This window comes from Amblyomma maculatum, chromosome 2 (assembly GCF_055883805.1).
Source record: "Amblyomma maculatum isolate TAMU_Amacu chromosome 2, ASM5588380v1, whole genome shotgun sequence".
Lineage (NCBI taxonomy): Eukaryota > Metazoa > Arthropoda > Arachnida > Ixodida > Ixodidae > Amblyomma > Amblyomma maculatum.
Window position 1 is genome coordinate 224,718,995 of NC_139345.1, and position 18,171 is coordinate 224,737,165.

Consider the following 18,171-nt stretch of genomic DNA (forward strand, 5'->3'; position numbering starts at 1 on the left):
TAAGTAGTTATATTCGCCTACTACTTCCAGTATTTCGCTACCTAATGTAAACTCCTGTTCCTTCCCGAGGCTGTTGAACATTACCTTAGTCTTCTGCATATTGATTTTCAAGCCTACATTTCTACTTTTCCTGTCTAGGTCATGAATCATTATTTGCAGTTCATCTCCCGAGTTGCTTAGCAAGGCAATGTCATCAGCAAATCGCAGATTACTGAGGTATTCTCCATCTACCCTTATCCCTAACTGCTCCCATTCCAACTCTCTGAATACTTCCTCTAAACAAGCTGTGAATAGTACTGGGGAGATTGTGTCTCCTTGCCTAACACCTTTCTTTATGGGAATTTTGTTACTTTCTTTATGCAGAACTATGGTTGCTGTGCAGCCACTATATATATCTTCCAGCACTTTCACGTACGGCTCGTCTACCCCCTGATTTCGCAATGCCTGAATCACCGCCGAGGTTTCAACTGAGTCAAATGCTTTTTCGTAATCAATGAATGCTATGTATAAGGGCTGATTATATTCCGAGCATTTTTCTATCACCTGATTGATGGCATGCGAGGTCGCATACCAGCATGCGAGGTTGTAAAAAAAGCATTTTTTTTGCTTTATTGCAAAAACTGCATGCATAAATAGTCTACAGTAAAAAAATATCGATGTTAAGGAATGGCATGGTAAAATGCAGGCCAACTGGAGTATTAAGAATCTACTTGAATAATTTTTTTCAATTATCCTTGGCCGTGACAGCTCTTCCTTTGGGGAGGTGGTGGAGGAAAAGGTATTTATTGAAACCTAATATTTCGGAATTAGCGAGGAGATGATCGAGTTCTCTGTGGGCGGCCTCCGCAGGCCGGGATTCCAGGAGCAGTTACTATCCTGTGCATTTGCTCGATCAGCTGTTGCTGGCCTTTCAGGCCTAAGATGGAAAGAGCAGGTTGGGCTCCTCCTGCAATAGAAGGGAAAATGAAATTCAAGTTATCTGTGCTGAACTTTGATTACACATCTCCAAGGGCAACTGCCAGTTTCTCTCAATTACTTTTTCCAGATGTCACTGTATGCATACATCTCCATTCAGAACTGTCACATACTATATAGAAAGGTCATATAACTGCAGCAAAACCCATGCAGAATAACAAAAGATACAAACGTAGTTTGACTAGAACCTGGCATTCAGTACTTTAATGTTTTTGTCGTCTCTTTGAACATGCCACTCTGACCAAACATGGCATGTTATGCTTGCTGCTATGCGCCCTCAGCAATGCCCAAGACATGGAGTGCACATGCAGAGAAACTAAGCATGAAGGATGCTGTATATGAACATAAAGCACAGCCAGAGCATTGCAGTATTACACAGGTACGCATTGGCGGCAGGAACCTGCATTTTGAGCGGTTTAACAGGCAGATTTCTAAAGTCTTTGTTCCTGCTCTGAAAAAAAAGTGATCAATAATAACATCATTTAAAATTGTTACCTTTTTGTTCTGTAAACTGTACATTTCACTGGTTTCCATGTACCCTCTACCGAAGACATTCCCTGGGCGTGTCAGGGGTATATCGACATCAACATCTAGGCTACAAGCGTCTAGAAAGCATCTCTTTAGAGCAGCTGCGACGAAGTAACTTATCTGATAACATGCAAGCTGCTGCAGCAGAATAAAGATAGACATTGACATGTGGCTAAAGCCCAATGTAGAAGCATAGCCCGCCGCAGTGATTGCGCAGTGTTCATGCTTCTACAAGAGTTAAAAGTACAGTTATTTGTTTACCCACAGCGCTATATGTGACATTACAATAGCAAGGCTTATAGTTAAACAAAATACAAAAAGCTGACAACCACAAGCTCCTGATGTATTACCGGCAGCATGCAGCATGGATGTTAGTTACTGAAATATGGTTGCATAATTCTGGCAACCAGCTGTGCATGTATGTCATGAATTTCTCAACTACGCACAACAAATTACAAAAAAATGATGGTCTTTATACATGCAGCCAGCTGTTCACAAGAAACACTGTAGCTTTTTTATGGGGAAGGTAGTGGGCGCCAAAGAAACTGCCCCTGTAAAGGCGCCTAATTTGCCCCTATGTAATATCGGGGACAAAAGCGTGTGGACTACACAAACTGCAATCAAAGCACATAACTTTCACATCGACCAGGAAACTCGAACCATACTTGTCGATGTGAAAGTTGAACGTTAGTTCTTTCATGTGTGCAAGAGAAATAAGGTCACAATTCGTTTACATCGCGATTCTAGTCCAAAATCTCCAGACATACTGTCCAAAGACTTTCGCCCCCGCAGTATAAGCCCCCACTTGGGTAAGAGATTAGTAAAAGAAATGTATAAAAGACATTAGTGCTGTTGGACAGTCATAGCTATAAAAATGGTATTGACATTGGAGTACTGCCTTAAGGCGGGGCCTAGGGCATTACAAAAGCAAGAGTTAGTGTCCGCTGGTCCTCATTTGAACGAACAAAAAGAGGGGGGGGGGTGAAGAAATCTACCTCAACTACATGTTTTGAGTGACACCAAGCCGCAGCTAGCATTAAAGATATCACACAGTTTTGTGGAAGATTTGGGAGCGCTTTGCTGCTTTTTAGAGGATTGGACAAAAGAGCTCACCATCTTCAGAAAGGCATGTTATATAGAAATGAAAATAGTGAATTTACTGCATCTGGCCACAACAACTTGCACACACAGAGGAAGATGAACTGAAAACTTTATACATGAATGTACGTATTTACAACAGGTGAAACAATGACCATGATCTATGCCGAAGAGGAAAGAGATCAAAATCTAGCTCAGAACGAGTTCTCCAGGCCGCGGGGCCGTTTCATTAACTTCGGGACTCCGCCCACATTTCTCATCCCCAATGAGAACGAACTCATACATGACTGGCTAACAAACATTTTGGCATGTCTTTCCACTTTCATAAGGTTCTTCACCCTCTCCCTAATACAAGCAATGCAAGAGGGACAACAAATTCATTTCACAACAAACGGAATTTAGAGAATGGACCTCGAAATGATTGGCTCACTAGGTCACATGCCAAACTCTCTCCCCTAGGAAATAAAAAAAGAAAAAAAATAGAACCCATCAAAACGGTGTCCCACGTGCGCAACCATTGCCCAAAGCTTGCACCCTTTGCGGCTCCTTTTACAGGGCAATTATTGCAATTATTGGCGTCCGAGTCAGCACCATTGCGGACCACATCAGAAGAGCCAACCCACATCCTCCCGCTCCGCATCATACCGTCACTGTTACACACTTGCCCTTTTTCAACGCCGCCATCTCCCACCATTGTTGACATCCAGGGTTGGAATCCTCAACGAGACCCCACTCAGCGCGCCTGCACTGAATAATTGTCACTTTTATGGGCTCCCCAACAAGGAAGAGGGCCTTACACCCTTCAACCTGACAGTGTTTTTTCTTTGAACGATAAGCAGTTCTTCCAAAAGAGGTGCTCATTTCAAATTGACTGAAAATAAAGCGCACGGGAAGACACACACAAGAGAAGAAGACACAGGACACGCGCTAAGAAGACACAGGAAGAAGACACAGGACACAGGATTAGCGCGTGTCCTGTGTCTTCTTCTCTTGTGTGTGTCTTCCCGTGCGCTTTATTTTCAGTCAATTTACAATGTACCATCTAGCCCAACTTCAAGTTTTGCTCATTTCAAAGCTGTGCTGCCTCCGGGTGATGGGTCCAGTCAGCGTACTAAGGACCCCTTAGTACGCTTAGTACTAAGGACCCCTTAGTTGTATACTGTTTGTAAAGCTCCTTAAATAAAAATGAGCCCCCTAAATGACACAGCAACGAGAACAAACTGCCTGTCCCAGCGTCTTCGAGTGCGACAGCAAAGTCCTCGGAAGAGGGGACTTCTTTCCCTCTCTGCCTACGTTTCCACTAAGCACTGTAGCTGCTGTAGCTGCCTCTCTGTGCGCGTCTCTCCGCCTCCTGTCCGAGGGCAAGTGGAAGACGGCCGCAGCTGGGCATTGAACAGGTAACTCAAAATAGCAGACTAATAATGGTGCCTAGCATACCCACCGATCCCTTACAGAAATCATTAAAGAAATGAAAGCAACACATCAGATAACGCTACAATGTTTCTAAGTGCAAAGTCGACAACTCAAAGTCATATAAATATATGTACATCTCCGCACATTGACTAGACAGAAACAGTGCAGAGTAAAGTAATAATTCAGTGTCTAGCAACACTATTAAAAGGGGATAATGGCCACGGGGGCTACAATTATTAGTACTGTACTGTGATAGTCATCGCCATCGACATGCACCTGTGCGTTGTGCGACGAAGACGAAGTACGCTGGGCTCGCCGTTGCAAGGTCCTGTCCTCACAGCTCTCCATCTGAGCTTCAATAAACGCCCTATTACAATTGGCGGAGGTGCCGGAAACGATCCCACCCAAACTGGAACTGCGAAGCCGTACACTACCCTCTACGACCGCCATGCAAGACACTTCGACGCTGCCGGCTGTTCCACCCACGATCATGTGTGCTGGCGTCGTGCGCCATCGTGACCCTTGCCTGTTCAGCGGCACGGCCGATCAAGATGTCGACGACTGGCTGTCATCCTATGAAAGAGTAAGCACCTACAACAAGTGGGATGACTCATACAAGCTCAGTAACGTCATATTCTATCTGACGGACGTGGCGAACCTCTGGTTTCGCAACCATGAGGCTGACCTGTCATCTTGGTCGACATTTAAAAAGAATTTCGCGGAAGTGTTCGGCCGCCCGGCAGTGCGTAAGCTTCGTGCCGAACAACGTTTACACGATCGTGTTCAGCGCGCTGATGAGACCTTTACCAGCTACATAGAAGACGTCGTTGATCTCTGCAAACGAGTCGACCCGGCCATGCCGGAAGCAAACAAAATCCGCTACATCCTCGAGGGCATTTCTGAGGACGCCTTCCAGATGCTGGTAGCGAAAGATCCCACCAGCGTTAGTGAACTCGTGAAGCTTTGCCAGAGCTACGACGAGCTCCGCAAGCGGCGCGCTTCTAGGCGCCGCTCCAGTGTGTGCGACGAAGGCGTATCCGCATTAGCCCTGGGTGGTTCGCCAATTTCTGAAGGGAGCCCGCTGAATCAAAAGATCAAAGATTTTATTCGTGAAGAGGTCGCACGTCAAATCTCACTCCTTCCCCATTTTCAAGACTTGGGCCGCCTCGTTCCTGAACTGGCTCCATCTTTGGCCCCTGCTATACGCCGTGTCGTGCAAGAACACGTCGCTGATGCCTTGCCGTCCAACCCCGTGGTGCCGCCTGTGACGGCACCTCTCACGTATGCCCAAGTAACGGCTAGGCCACCACCTTCGCCCACGTCTGGCTCCTATGTGCAGGTCCCTGCCTACCGTTCACCGCCGCATGCTGAGCCTTCGTTTCAAGCCCCACCCTCAAGGTTCCGCCCACATCCTATGAAACCTTGGCGTACTACGGACAACCTTCCGATTTGCTATGCCTGCGGTCGGCCGGGCCATGTTGCGCGCCTTTGTCGCCAGCGCCTCCAACCTTCACAGCCTGACATTCGATTTTACCCGTACGATACCGACTCACGCTCGCAAATGATTCCGCCCGGTTCTCAATTTGTCCCACAAGATCGCCAAACCTATACCACTCGTCGATCACATTCTCCTCGGCGCCGATCGCTTTCTCCAATGCTGCGACGTTCTACCAGCACCGTTGAGGGAAACTAACAGTCGCAGTTCCGGGGGCAAGAACTGCGCTTGTTTCGAATTCCTCAAGTCCTCCATGCCGTCCCGCTAATGTTATCAAAGTTTCTGTAGAAGGCGCCACAGTTCTCGCTCTCGTCGATACCGGTGCAGCCGTCTCCGTCATCAGTGAAGCGCTCTGCCGTCGAATTCGCAAAGTGACCACTCCGATTTCCGACTTTTCGCTCCGCACCGCCTCATCACAGCACATTCACCCCTCCGCATCTTGCACAGCCCGTGTGCTCATTCAAGACGTCTTGTACCCCATCGAGTTTATTGTTCTGCCGAACTGCTCGCATGATATCATCCTCGGATACGATTTTCTATCGACTCATCAAGCCGTTATTGACTGTGCTCGTGCACAAATTGCCTTCGCCCCCCTCTGTGATGCCCCCTTTTGTGATACCCCTCCCCGCACTGCAAAACTTCTCGTCGCCCATGACACCGACATTCCTCCGTTCTCTGCTGCCCTCGTACCACTGTCTTGTGAGTGGGTAACTCCTTTGACTGCGATTTTTACACCTTCCGAAGCCACCTCCCGTCATCCCTGCCTCCTTTTTCCGTTCGCTGTTCTCGAAATTCAAGACGGCAAGAGTGCACTTTACGCCTCGAACCCATTTTCTTGCCCAGCAGTCCTGCTCCGTGGCGAATGCATTGGACGTCTTGAAGAGCTTGATCCCAGTCATATCACCACTCTTGCTGACTCAACCCCCTCCTTCGACGTTAGTCTGTGCTCTTGCGATGTTGCGACCGCTTCGACGCCCTCCGACGTTTTCCAACATGCTATTGATGCTGATCTTCCACTTGCGCAACGTGATCAACTTGTCGCCCTCTTGCAGAACTTCGCTTCTTCATTCGACTTTCCTCAAACTGACTTGGGCCGCACGTCTGTCGTAGAGCACACCATCGACACCGGTAAAACTGCACCTTTGCGCCAGCGCCCCTATCGCGTGTCGGCTTCGGAGCGCCAAGTAATTGCTGATCATGTGAACGACATGCTCCGTCGGGGTGTCATTCGGCCATCCCACAGTCCCTGGGCGTCTCCAGTTGTGTTGGTACCTAAGAAAGATGGCTCCTTCCGGTTTTGTGTCGACTACCGCCGGCTCAACAAGATCACGCGCAAGGACGTCTATCCTCTGCCACGCATCGATGACGCACTAGACTGCTTGCAGGGCGCCGAGTTTTTCTCCTCGTTGGATTTACGATCTGGTTACTGGCAGGTGCCAATGGCTGACGCTGACCGCTCTAAAACTGCCTTCATCACACCAGATGGATTATATGAATTCAACGTCATGCCCTTTGGGCTTTGCAACACCCCGGCCACATTTGAACGCCTCATGAACACTGTGCTTCGTGGATTCAAGTGGCGAACCTGTCTTTGCTATCTCGATGATATCGTAGTCTTTTCTACCGATTTTCAATCCCACCTGCTCCGACTGAAGGACGTTCTCACTTGTCTCGCTACCGCCGGCCTCCAACTGAATCTGAAGAAGTGCCGCTTTGCTGCTCGCCGACTAACAATTCTAGGTCATGTCGTTTCTAAGGATGGCATTCTTCCCGATCCCACCAAACTTCGTGCAGTTGCCCAATTCCCACGCCCAAAATCACTGAAGCAGCTACGAAGTTTCATTGGCCTATGCTCCTACTTTCGCCGCTTCATCTTAAATTTCGCCTCTATTATTGCTCCTCTCATCCAGCTCCTCTCCGGTAGCTCCGACCTCTCCGCATGGACACCTGCTTGTGATGACGCCTTCAACACTTTACGCCGTCTTTTGGTTTCGCCTCCCATCCTCCGCCACTTCGACCCGAATGCGCCAACTGAGATTCACACTGACGCTAGCGGTATTGGGATAGGCGCCGTTCTCACCCAACGCAAACCTGGTATCCGAGACTATGTGGTGGCGTACGCAAGCCGCACCTTGACCAAGGCAGAGTCCAATTATTCTGTTACGGAAAGAGAATGCTTGGCCATTATTTGGGCCATCGGCAAATTCCGTCCGTATGTCTATGGCCGACCATTTTATGTGGTCACTGATAATCACGCTCTGTGCTGGCTGGCGTCCCTCAAGGACCCGTCCGGCCGCCTTGCTCGCTGGGCTCTTCGCCTCCAAGAGTATGACATTCGTGTCATATATCGCTCAGGCCTCAAGCATACTGACGCGGACGCTCTTTCGCGCTCACCGCTGCCTCCCTCTTCGTTGCCTGATGAGATCTGCGCCTACGATTTGTCTTCGCTTGCCACTATTGACATGGCCACGGAACAGCGGCGCGACCCGTGGATATCTACACTTCTGGACTTTCTTTCAAGTCACTCTCCAGGTCGTCTGTCTCGGGCGCTTGCCCGCCAAGCTCACCATTTTTCAATTCGTGACGGGCTGCTCTATCGCCGCAATTATCTTCACGACGGAAGGAAGTGGCTTTTAGTCATCCCCCGTCATCTCCGCGCCGAAATTTGTGCTGCTTTCCATACTGATCCCCAGTGCGCCCACGGCGGAGTGTTGAAAACCTACACGCGCTTGCGTCTACGCTTCTTCTGGCGTGGAATGTACCGCTTTGTCCGCCATTTTGTCCGCTCCTGCCAGTCTTGCCAACGCCGAAAAGCTCCTCTCAAGTCCTCTGCTTCGTTGCAGCCGTTGCCCTGTCCTGCCCGTCCGTTTGATCGTGTCGGCATAGATCTATACGGTCCCCTTCCTGCAACTTCAGCTGGCAACCGCTGGATTATCGTGGCAGTGGATCATCTAACCCGCTACACTGAGACATCATCATTGCCCTCTGCTTCCGCACGCGACGTGGCTGCCTTTATTCTGAAAAACCTGGTTCTTCGCCATGGTGCCCCTCGCGAACTGCTCAGTGACCGCGGACGCGTTTTCTTATCAGACGCTCTTGAGGCTCTCCTGAAAGAATGCCGCATCATACACCGCACCGCTACCTCGTACCACCCTCAGACGAATGGACTGACAGAACGTTTTAACCGCACTCTCGGTGACATGCTGGCTATGTACGTGAACACCGACCATTCCAATTGGGACCAAGTTCTACCGTTTGTTACTTACGCATATAACACCGCGACACAGGCCACTACTGGATTCTCTCCATTCTTTCTCCTTTACGGGCGCGAGCCACCCTGTACTATGGACACACTTTTTCCCTACCGCCCTGACGTTTCCGAATCTTCCCCGCTATCCGATGCCGTCACGAACGCAGAAGAATGCCGTCAGCTCGCCCGCTCTCTCACAACAGAAAATCAGTGGCAACAAAAATACCTCCGTGATACCGGCGAAGCTTCGTCATATCTCCCGAACACACTGGTGTGGCTCTGGGTGCCCTCCACAACCCCTGGCCTTTCAAAGAAGTTTCTTGCTCGCTACCACGGGCCATATAGGGTCCTCCAGCAAACATCTGCAGTCAACTACGTAGTTGAGCCCGTCACGCCCTCTGCGGACTTGCGTCGCCGTGGTCGTGAAACAGTTCACGTGAACCGATTGAAGCCATTCTATGACCCCGCTGTGCTTTCCGCGCCATAAGTCGCCAGGATGGCTCCTTTTTTTTACCCGGGGGGAAAATGTACTGTGATAGTCATCGCCATCGACATGCACCTGTGCGTTGTGCGACGAAGACGAAGTACGCTGGGCTCGCCGTTGCAAGGTCCTGTCCTCACAGCTCTCCATCTGAGCTTCAATAAACGCCCTATTACAGTACCGTTTTGCCTTTAAACTACAATAACATACTTGTTGCAAGCTTAAAATCAAAGATTCACACCTGTCCCACCCACAGCAATGGAACACACATCTGACTCAAGTCTGCAGAGAAATAGCAAGCTAGACTATTACAGACGCACCCTTGGTTGTTTTTCTGGCATTTCTGAGGGTGAAGAATCTGACTTGTCAGTAGCATGTATATGAATAAGAATCCTATGACAGTAAATGCATCAGATTTTCTGGAGTGGCTTTTCTTTGCTGACCATATATGAGGTGAGCTATAATTTATTCAACTTGGCCTAGGTTTATTCTATGAATAACAAAGCTATAGCAGGTACACAGTCGTCCACTCAGGCTGAACATGCGAGTGCGTGGCATGCACTTTTTGAGATGCCACTGCATCCATCGCAGCCGCACACCGTAGCGAAGAGGCAGACACCATGAAGTACCAGCCTCTAGTCCCTCTACCACCACTGGGGTCCCAAACTAGGGACCCCTTGTTTTTGTCAGGACAGGCCCCCTCAGGGTCAGCTAGTGAGTAACCTCCTGTATTTGTATCTGATGGAAATGTTTTCCACCACCACCCACAATACGCAGCTGCGCATCATAGCAGATGTGAAGCAACAGCTCCTGGTCCTTCTACGCATAAGCCACTTTGCCTTGTTGCATGCCTGCGCACCATAGTAAAGAGGCAGACGACATGACGCGGCAGCACATGGTACCTTTGCACATGAGCCCCCCCATTGTACTTCGATACGCACCATAGCAAATATACAGACTGCGCCACACAGCAGCTACTGGTCCCTCAATGCATAAGCCATTTTGCCTCAATACGCACCTGCGTACCTGAGCGAAGAGGCAGACGTGAAGCTGCAGCTCCTGGGCCCTCCATGCACAAGCCATTTAGCATCAATGCACGGCTGTGCACTGTAGTAAAGAGGTGAAGGACGTTAAGCAGCAGCTCCTGGTCCCTCTACACATCAGCCATTTTGCCTCGATGCGCATCTGCACACCGTAACAAACAGCCAGATGTGACAAAGAAGCTCCTGGTTTCTCTACACATAAACCACTTTGCCTCAATGCACGTCTGCACACCGGAGCAAAGAGGCAGATGACGTGGAGCTGGAGCAGCTGGTCCCTCTACGCACAAGCCACTTAGATGGCTGTGACGGATTCATTGCTATTTTGCAAACTGCATGCCACACATTCCCATTCAAGCTAAGAGTGGACGACTGTGTAAACGTAAAATACAGGTTATTTACTTCAATGGACAATGATAAAAAGTAACATGGTGGACAATGTAAAAAGAATTTGCTGCATAAAGTTTGTTGAAACCAGTTCTACATCCTACATGTAAACAAGCTAAAACCTTAATGTCGAAGGGATGTCCTGTGTGTTTAAAATCATCACGCTCAAATAACTTCAACACTGACAATCATGATTCAATATTAATAATATAGATAATGATACAATACTCACTTTTAGCCATACCAAAGAAATGAGAATGCAAAGGGATGTTGCTGTTTTTTCCCCGTCGATGACAGTTTTCCATGCTCAAAGTGCTGCTTCCTGTTGGCCTACGAAATCGGCTACAGCAAATGGCATCTGAAAAATTTTTGGAAGCCTCATGCTAGTCTTCAACGAGAAAAGCATTGCCATACAGAAGCAGAGCACAAATACTTTTACAACACACTAAAAGCACCAACTGCGGTGCTGTTTTTAGGATGACTAGGTACAGGTTTTGCTGTACCAAGCCAAATGTTAGCCTTCAATAAGGAAAGAATTCCCATACAGAAACAGAACACAAAAACTTTTACAACACATTAAAAGCATCAATTGCACAAATGCTTGTAAGATGACCAGGTACAGGTTTCTGCTATAGCCCACATCATGTGACCAGCGGTTATCAGAAGCCTTGTATGTGAGCATGATGCCCTAGATTCAATTTATGGCTATCACTGTATTAACAAGCATGGGTTTAAAGCTACTTTAATGTGATAATCTAAGAACATGGTAAGAGCTTTCAGTGCGAGACATAAGCTCAGTATCATGCACTATAAGGTGCTGCATGGCTCTAGTGTAGCTTTGGCATTATCTCGCTGTCAATAATGCAGTGAAGTTCTGAGGAGCCTTTGAATATCTCTAAGGACAAAGCAACAACATTTTTGTTTTCATCTCACTTTTGCTCAGCTCGTGGGATTTTTTTCTTTTTTTTCTTTAGAGCCCGCGGCTTGCATGGCCTCCCAGTATGTCTGTTTTGCATAAAAGAAGGCGTTGCAGGCACCAGAGCTCACAGCCCAACTGTATCGCGGCGGCGGTATGTCAAATTCGTGCCAGAACAGCGCAGAACAACGGGTCAAGAAAAAGACAAGTGCTGACTTTTTTTTCTTCTCTCATCTCCTTGTCCGGTTGTTCTGCGCGGTTCGGTCCCACATGCATAACCAACATGCGCAAGGTGCTGTCCTGGTTTGTCAAAGCTGAAGGAGAGTACTAAACCTTTAGTAATTTAGCAGCTACAGCCGTTCCTTCTAGAAACTGTAGTTGCCGTAAAGCTCAAGACAGAAAGATCAGCGGCTGTCCATTACAAAAAAAAATCTCGCGACGTTTTCACAAGTGTAGGCATGTCGCACGATAGGCTCGAGTGCAAAAGTTTTCTCGTATAGTTTTTACAACTCAGCACGTTGCGCATGGTTAACAAATTAACTCCTTTAAAGCTCGGGCAGGCACTCCTTTATCAGAGACAGAGAAGTTGCGCGGCTTACTGGCGCAGCGTCCAGTAATGCGAAGAAAGATTGCCCTCAGACTTGAGGCTGCACTTTAGCTAGTCGGCGCGGAGCCATCCTGTCAGTCTCGCCTAAAACACTCGACCGTTCGGCTGCTGTACAGAGCTGTTTCCTTACCCAAAAGCTCAGCACCATCGGTGCATCGAAAAGTTTCACTAAAGAAACAGAAGTTCGGTGAAATACTTACTTTGCAATCGGCGGGTGAACAAAGTGTGCCAGCCGCACCAAGCCACAGCAAAAACAATGCTAGCTGTGCATTACAGCCGTAGGTATTTGTAACTGCGCAATAAATGCAGAACACTGAAACGTGAAGCCATCTTCCATGACTAAACTTCAACTTGTCAGGTGGATTGGATTGGCTCATTTCACATTTTTTTGAGGATAGGTTCGGTTTCGTTCTTTTAGAGCTTGCTGCTTGCTGCGTCTATTCAGCCACTGATTAAAATTTCACCGAAGCATCGTGATAGAAAAATGTTTAACGGTCATTTAACTTTTAATCAAAAATTTTTGATGGAAGAATTCAACGATGAAACATGCGGAAAATAAAAAAAGACTGTTTAATGGAAACGCTTTCTATCGCATCGATTCACTCTGGCATCATATAATGCAGACTTGACGGCATTACTGATTTATACGCAGTTCAGACGAGCACGACGACTACAAAGTATATCATAGCTGTGTAAAAGCAAATCCAGTGGCGGACGTACGGCGGCTGTCCGTTGGGCGAACGAATTCGACCATCCGCTTTCGTACGTACGCCGGAATTCCGGCGGACGTCCGAAATCGGCCGCCGAGTTGCGGCCGAGTTCGGTTGTCCGTCGGACGTCAGTGGCCGTCTGGGTTCTTTCCTTCATGTATTATAACGAGCACCCTCATTTCCCCTACATTTATCTGCTTGTAGCTTACGGGGGTCTCGGTTCTGGCAGTCTTGAAGCCATAGGTAGCGTAAGAGGGTTCTAGCACAGCTTTCGCCCTCGCTCTTGATCACGTTCCATGCGACGCTGACGGTAACACAGGACGTTTCACGTCCGCCGCTATGGTTGAGGGTGGCGCTGGTGAACACTCTCAAGGTTCGTATACAGACAACATTAATACCCGAGAAAGTAGCAGGGGGGACAGCGGCCGATGTAGCTCAGTTGGAAGAGCACCGGACGCGATATTCGGAGGTAGTGGGTTCGGTCCCCACCATCAGCACGTTGTTTTTTCTTCTACTTTGTGTTTAATGATCTTTCCCCTAAGCAGATTACATTACTCATTTCTGTGATTATCCAAGTAAAAATTAAAAAAAAAGACAAAACATAATCCCCAATGCTTTCCTTGGCCTCGCCGACTGTTGGCTTCTTTCCTTCACACACACACACATATATATATATATATATATATATATATATATATATATATATATATATATATATATATATATATATATATATATATATATATATATATATATATACATATATATTGTAGTGTGGTAATCTTCGTCTTCATAGCCACTGCCATGCATCGCGTGCTGGCACACTCCAGGACGAAGAAGTTGGTCGCTGCCTTGCTGATTCGCCACGCCTGACGCTCCGCAGCGAGTTCCTCCTGAGCGGCTGGATCCATCTGGGTTTACCGAATAAACACACCCCTACAATTGGTGCAGGTGCTGCTGGGTACATTCCCGTCCACCTGGAACTAAGAAGCCGCACATTGCCATCTGCTTCCACCATGCCGGACGATACTACCTCAACATCGCCGCCCCTCCCAACCACGGTCCTGTGTTCTGGAGCTCTACGGCAGCGTGACCCATGCCTCTTCAGTGGCACGGCCGATCAAGACGTCGACGATTGGTTGTCGGCGTACGAGCGTGTCAGTAGTTACAATTAACCGATAACACGGAAAGTTGAGCTAGTTGGTACATATTTTTAAGGAATTTTTAGATATTAGACTGGAAATGAAGCCGGATCATGTGTGCTGGTCTTTTCTGCAGAGATCTGAAAAGCCTTTACTTAGTTATTATTCCGCGCATTCCAAGATTGTAAAATGTGGTATAGCTGTTTCTTGTTTAGGTGCCGCCATTTATAAGTCATGTGTACATGCTATCAGTGACAGTTTTAATCGACAGGTTCAAAGACTAAGAACAGCGGGGTTTCCGGATGATACCATAGTTCTTGCATGCAGCAAGATACTAAAAAGGAGTAAATCGTGCGGTAGACAAGAATCACCTCAGCATTCCCAAAAACAGAAAAATAAAATTGCAATCCTGCCGTATATTCACCAAATGTCTCACCGTTTGAAGCAAGTAGGTAGCAGATATGGAGTAGATGTTCTTTTTTCTGCCCCCAAAAAGCTGGGAAAAATATGCGCCATGGTTGAGGCAAAATCTAGGGAAGATGAAAAGAAACAAAGAAAAATTGAAAGAGGGTGCCAGATAAAGCATGACTTGAGGTTTGTCGGTTGCGCAGAAGGAGTTGTGTATGAAGTGCCTTTTACATGCGGGAAGACCTACATAGGTCAAACGGGAAGGTGCTTAAATACCCGCTTACGTGACCACAACCCTTCATTGAAGGGCGCCCCTTCCTTGAATCTTGCTCTGCATTACAGGAACTGCCCGCTTAAGAACCAACTGAATTGTTCTAAAAATTCATGTGTTCCCCTTTTTAATGAAACAAAAATTATTTACAGACACAAAGATAAACTAACAAGGGAAATCAGTGAAGCCTTTCATATTCATAAAAATCATGACTCCTGTGTAAGCACCCCTTCTGTATCTGTTCATGACTGTGAACTAATCTATCTTGATTCAAAAGACTGAGGTATCTGTTTGGCGATTGGTGTCGCACATGCGTTATTGGTTGTGAAAAGAGTATATTTTGCGTGTTTCTTTCTAATAAACTGCAGTTGATAGTCAGCGCAGGTGTTGTCTTCTTCCTTGTCCTTCGTCTCCGCACGTTATCTGGGGTTACCCACAAACCTTCCGACCTGGCCGTATACTCAACGACGCATTAAACGGAGCTCAATTAACTGTTTATAACACCCCAAACTCCATTACCCGGGAAGGTTACAGGAACCAACAATCCACCATGCCAGACCTCACAGTGGGCCGCGGACTGCGAGAGGTCACCTGGCAAGTTACAGATGAAAAATTGCTCAACGACCATTACATTATTAACATCACTGTCCCTAGCCGTACCCGTCCGCGTAAACGTAAAATTTCCCACACAAACTGGAATACCTTTCGCACTATACGCGACACCTCTCATACTACTGGCAGTCTTCAGAGCTGGACAAAAGCACTCAAACATGCTCAGAAACAAGCTACGCAGGAGAGTTCCACTTCAGCCCCGTCAGATAATCCGGACCCTTACCTTGTACGCATCTGGAAGAGGCTGAAACGACTCTTGCGCACTCTTCGCACTCAGCCCAACAATGCTCGCCTCTCCGACCGAGTCACCGAATTGACGCGACAGGTTAAAGAACACTGCGTTACACTTGACACCAATCAATGGAACAAAATTTGTAACACCATTAACGGCACACTAAATCAAAAAAGAACCTGGCATTTACTCAGAGAACTACTCGGGCCTCAACCGGCGCCTGTTCCCACTCTCGAGAAGCACTATTCTCAACTAGGCGCGGATGCCTTAACAGCCCAACTCCGCGATCTCTACATTCCTCCTCCCCTACCCAGCCTTTATACTCCGTACACTGGTGCTTCCAATGTAGAACTCGATCAGCCGTTTACCCTCTGGGATCTCGACTGGGCGCTAGAACAGCTAAAGCGGAAGTCAGTCCCAGGTGAAGACCAGATTACATACTCACTCATTCGAAATCTCTCTGACAAGGACAAAGAACATTTTCTGAGTATTATAAACTTACATTGGGAAGAAAGCACACTCCCAACATCTTGGAAACAATCACTTATAACCCTACTTCCAAAGCCAGGCAAAAAACCTGCGCTTCAAAACCTCCGCCCAGTTTCTTTAACATCATGCCTGGGAAAAACCATGGAGCGGATGGTGCTCAATCGGCTCGAGACTCATCTTGAATCCATAGATTTCTTTCCCCCTCAACAAATTGGCTTCCGAAAAGGTTTGTCTACTCAGGACCTATTTTTTCTCCTCATGCACGAATTTGACCCTCCGCCCACTTCCCAGATCCAAGCCATAGTGGTCCTTGATGTGCGAAAAGCTTTTGATAACCTTGCCCACGATCCTCTATTAAATATCCTTGCCTCTACTGGCTGTGGTCCAAAGATGTATGGCTACCTCACAGCATTTCTCCGCGACCGTACGGCCAAGTTCCGTCTCCCCGATTCGATATCTGATCCTTTCCCCCTCACACGTGGTACTCCTCAGGGCGCTATTCTGTCACCCACCCTTTTTAACCTTGCAATGGCTCCCCTATCTCGTACTTTAGCGTCTATCCCAAACCTAAAACACACATTCTATGCAGACGACCTTACTCTTTGGTGCACTTCTGGGTCTCCTGGAGCAGTAGAGGAGACCCTACAGCAAGGTATCGATGCAGTCGTTATTTACCTTGATAAAGTAGGGCTATCTCCCGCACCTGAAAAATCCGAATTGCTGCTGATTGCAAAAACTCGCTATCAGCGCCAACATAACCAGCTGATCAATCTCACAATGGCAGGTCACCCCATCCCTCGTGTATCATCCTGCCGGATCCTCGGACTTCATATCCATGAGTCAACCAATCAGGCCAATGTATCTACAACCGTTAAAGTTTGCAATCAGCTTACGCATCTAGTTCGCCGCATAGTCAATAAGCACGCCGGGCTGCGAGAGGGTCAAGTCAGGCAGCTTGTCCACGCATTAGCACTTAGCAAAATTTTATATACGATTCCTTACCTTACACTAACTTGTCGCCAAAGACATCAGATTGAGGTTGCACTTCACATATTGTACAAGGCCGCCCTTAACGTCCCTGTACATACGTCCACGGAGCGCCTATACTCTACGGGGCTGTTCTTGCCACCTCATACAACAACATCGCGACCGGCAAATGGCACGTCTTTCTAGCACCAAACAAGGACATTGGATACTACAGCAGGTTGCACTCAAACCTATAGACCTCCCTATAATTACCCTTCCTTCTTCGCTCCCGGATAACCTCAGAATAATCCCCATTTCAAAAAACGTTGCACCCGACACTAACACAGGCAGACGTTCCGCTCGCGTTTCCAACCATGTTCACCCGACAGATTCCACGATCATCTACACAGATGCATCACGAACTAACGTCGGAGCGGCTGCTTACTCAATTCAGAGCTGTAGCGATGTAGTGACGCATACCCTCGGTCCTTACATAGATCCTCCTCCTACAGCGACTCTCGAGACCCTACCAATAGTTACCAGTATTCAAGACCTCGCACAAGCAATCCCTAACCCTTCAGGATATACCATATACACTGATTCAATACAAGCTATACGCGCCATTCACACGGGTCGCATTCCTGAAGAACTACACGATGATCTACACAGAGCCCTTACTAAACTACGTCCCCACACTGTAACACTGAGGTGGATTCCTGGTCACGCCGGAATCCCAGGCAATGAGGTAGTGCATCGCCTCGCCCGCGAACTTCAACACCGGGCGCCTGGGATTCCCTGGCCTTATCCACCAACGTGGGACACTCCTCTTCACTACAAAAAAGAAATCAACGTTCACTACGACAACATTAGAGAAACACTCCGTACACTTCCTCTTCCTGATAAATCTCTCACTACCACGCAAATCCGCATTCTTAGACGCATACAACTAAATACACTGCTTACTCCAGCCCGATCTTTTCTATACAGAATCATACATTCCCCTGCATGCCCAAATTGCCCAGAACACTATGCAAACTTGGAGCATTGCATCTTTTCATGCCCTGTCGCCCTCCAATCTCCTCACTTTCCACACCCTCCTCCCCCAACGTGGCGGGCTTGGTTAGCCTCTGACCAGCTGCAAGATCAGTTGG

General features: G+C 47.7%; 1 long non-coding RNA gene across 1 annotated transcript; it reads right to left on the minus strand.

The window, feature by feature from the left end:
• Positions 1-584: 584 nt before the first annotated feature.
• LOC146201396 (uncharacterized) lies at positions 585-12,525 on the minus strand. Its single transcript, XR_014704879.1, has 3 exons — positions 12,391-12,525; positions 10,900-11,025; positions 585-946 (listed from the first exon to the last, which is right to left on the minus strand). It is a non-coding gene; the product is annotated as an uncharacterized LOC146201396 (long non-coding RNA).
• Positions 12,526-18,171: the final 5,646 nt, after the last annotated feature.